This window comes from Lactuca sativa, chromosome 6 (assembly GCF_002870075.4).
Source record: "Lactuca sativa cultivar Salinas chromosome 6, Lsat_Salinas_v11, whole genome shotgun sequence".
NCBI lineage: Eukaryota > Viridiplantae > Streptophyta > Magnoliopsida > Asterales > Asteraceae > Lactuca > Lactuca sativa.
Window position 1 is genome coordinate 137609369 of NC_056628.2, and position 3574 is coordinate 137612942.

The window sequence follows — 3574 nt, forward strand, 5'->3', positions numbered from 1 at the left end:
AAAAAACGCAACAGTAGTCGAAACCTCAAACTTTCAACTAAAAAAAATCAACTTTCGACTCTCAAACAAATCGATATCCAAGATGAGTTTAGACCCCAAAGCTTGATTTTGAGATTTTAGGGGTGTTTGGCTTAGCTTTTCACAGCCAAAAGTCCTTTTTGGAAAAGAAAAAAACGCAAAAGATGTTTGGCAAACTAGTTTTAAAAGTCAAATGAACTTTTTGGAAAAGTCAGGAAATCCTGACTTTTTGTAACTTTTCCAAAAAAGACTTTTGGGTTTGAAAAGCTAAGCCAAACACCCCTTTCGACTCGAAAATAGAACTTCCCATACGAAACTTGAAGTTTCGTTATCCTTGCTTCGACAATCAAACAATATATTCGACACAAGTTTGAATTTATATTGCTTCCACATATTTTCGATTGCGATTTAACTAATTCGAACATTCATCCTTCAATCGAAACATGAGCTCCAAAAATAACACCAATTTGACGAAGCTTAAGCAATTGGAATCAATTGAAATTCCAATTTTGACTTTTTGTTTGATTGACTCGAATACACCACTGTATTCATCGGAATCCAAATCTCCACAAACAACAAAATTCATCTTTTCATAACAAATGTTTAGATCAAAATCAATTTATGAGCAAACTTTCTAGTTTTTTGGCTGTTCGAAGAAATTACATCCTTTCTCATCAAGAAAAATCTATCGACAATTAAAGAAAAATCAGATTGCGTTGATCAAACAAAAAACCATGAATGAAAATCGTGAGCCAAAAATTCGTAATCGATTCAGATGACCCAAAAACAAGATTGATACTTGTTCACAATCGATGAGTAGATACAATTTGTTTGAATCAGTGAAAATCGGTGTGAATCAAAACGTCATGAATGAATATAGCAGTGAAAGCGATGAACGTTTGAACAATAATCGATAAAAAGATATTGGACTGGGCTTTTATGAACAAATGATTCAAATGAATATTAGCAAATTATGATTTGGGCTCAAACTTGTACAGATCGATGAACAGTAACAAATTAAGAGATTTTGGGCTATTTGGATCAAATAATTAATAACAAATCGAATTTGGGCTCGAACAAAAGATAATTGGATCAACAAATTTGAAATTGAAAGCAAATAGATATGGTGGAATCAAAATGATAAAAAACGCGATTACAAAAACACGATTATGAGAGATTTTGATAGATTTTGAATTGAAAAGATAATTGGATCAACAAATTTAGAATTGAAAGCAAAAAGATCCAATATAGAGACTCACCAAAAATTTGAATCTTCGAGTCGATTACACACCAAAAATATTGCCATCAAGGACCATTGATCTTGAAAAAATTGTTAAACCTTCAAGATTAATCTCTAATACCACATGTAGGATCCCAATGATGATGACAAATGTGGAATTGAAGGATTAATACATAATCGATAAGACTCGGTTTGAAGTTTAAGCACAAATTATATGGATAATGAGGAAAGTACAAAAATGTAGAAGCACGGGCTTGCTTACTACAGTACTCTCTCTAGAACTACTCTCTAGATATCTATACACTGAGAGCTCTGTCAACCTACAATGCTACTAAGACTGATATTTATAGGCTAGCTCAACCCAAAAACCCATATCACAAGGGGTAAGCCTAAGACACTATCCAATGGAGATCTTTGCACTCTGAGGTGCTGTTTGTTTTTTTGGAAAAAACCTCTTTAGACCTCTTGTTGCTGCGTGGCGCAACACACGCGCAACACTTTTCATCTCGCAGCTGTTTGTTTTTCAGAAGTCTTCGGATTAAAAAACCTTTGCGCATGTTTTTCTTGGTGCAACACTTGTTTTGCCTCTTCGTACCTCTTCCAACCTCTTTTTTTTTTTTTTTTTTTTTTTTTTTTTTTTTTGTGCTAAAATATTTATTATATATTGCTGAAATCTTATTTCACATTTTTTTTTCGTTTTTTTGTTTATTCTTGTTAATTTTTTATATTGAATAATAATAATTTGTTGATGAAATATCATTATTTTATTCTAAAATAACTTTATTTTTTTTGTTAAAATATCATTATTTTTTTTTGCTGAAATATCATAAATTCTTGCAGAAATATCATACATTATTAAATTTTCGGTATTAAAAAACTATTTTCGGATTATAAAATCAGTTTGTTTTAATTTTTTAATATCTGCAGCAGCATACAAATGTTAAAAAAACAAACACGCTTCTTATTACAGTCTGCAACCGTTTGATCCACCTCTTCTACTGTAGAGGGTTGCAGAGGTAGTCCGCAAACTTTATGGATTTTTGTTTCAGAAAAACAAACAACACCTAACACTTTGTAGTACTTCAAAAGTCAAGCTATTACCATGCATATATATATATATATATATATATATATATATATATATATATGTGTGTGTGTGTGTGTGTGTGTATATATATATATATATATATATATATATATGTTTAAATACATATTTATACAAGTTATAATTATTATAACTTAGAGTTTATACATGTACTTATGATCACTACTTTGAAACGTACCTCCTTGTAAAAGCGAGTACATTACACTTTTACGTATATACCGAGCATACTCAGCTTTTATTAACTTTATGCAACATAAATCATTATGCCTAGTGACTTATCCACATATAAGTTAGGTCTGAGAGCTATCCGCATACCTTAATGAAGGGATTTATAGTGAGACACTATTCATTAACTAAGTTTAAGCACTTAGCATACATACACCACTATAATCGTTAATCCTCAGAGCGAGATACATATGTATAGATCTATACGAGGTTGACATCCCCACCTGCGGTTGCTAGCTACAACCTCGACCGATCAATCGAAGCAGGTGATAAGTATCTACATTCATTACTACAACGTACAATGAAATATTATAGGGGGTACTTCAGTCGCATAATTCGGTTATAAGACTCACTATAAACATTAACTGGAATATTTCTCTCTTTCTCTCTCTCAAGAAACCATATATTTAATTTCTCTCTTTACAAAAAAAGTTTAAGTATGGTTTTACTTATGGAATAATATCTTTTGGTTTTTAAAGTTCTTTAAATTTATTTTACAAACTCATTTTCAAGAATGGTCTTAGTTACAAAAGAAAATACTTTTTGGTATTTCTAAAAGTATCACTTCTGTTAGCAGAAAACCTGTAACTTTCACTAACCTTGTGTTGACCCTCAAAACTACATGTATTCTCAGAGAATCAGTAATCAAGCCATTCAGATGATGGAATGGTTATGGATTTTAGGCAACCTAGTTTACTAGCTTTTGTTCTATCTGCCTACCTGTTTAAGGCAATTCATGTACTATACTATTATCTGTAAGAACCTTGTATTCAAACAATAAGATGAAATATGAATGTTGTTTTTTTGTTGTTGTACTTGTGTTATATATTCAGTTGTACTTGTGCTATATATATATATATATATATATATATATATATATATATATATATATATTCAGTTTTGGATGGTAGACATTTCATCTAGGGTGGCTTGTGCCCTAAGGTAGGGTTAGAACTTTTGAGATATTCTTTTGTATTGAAAGTGTT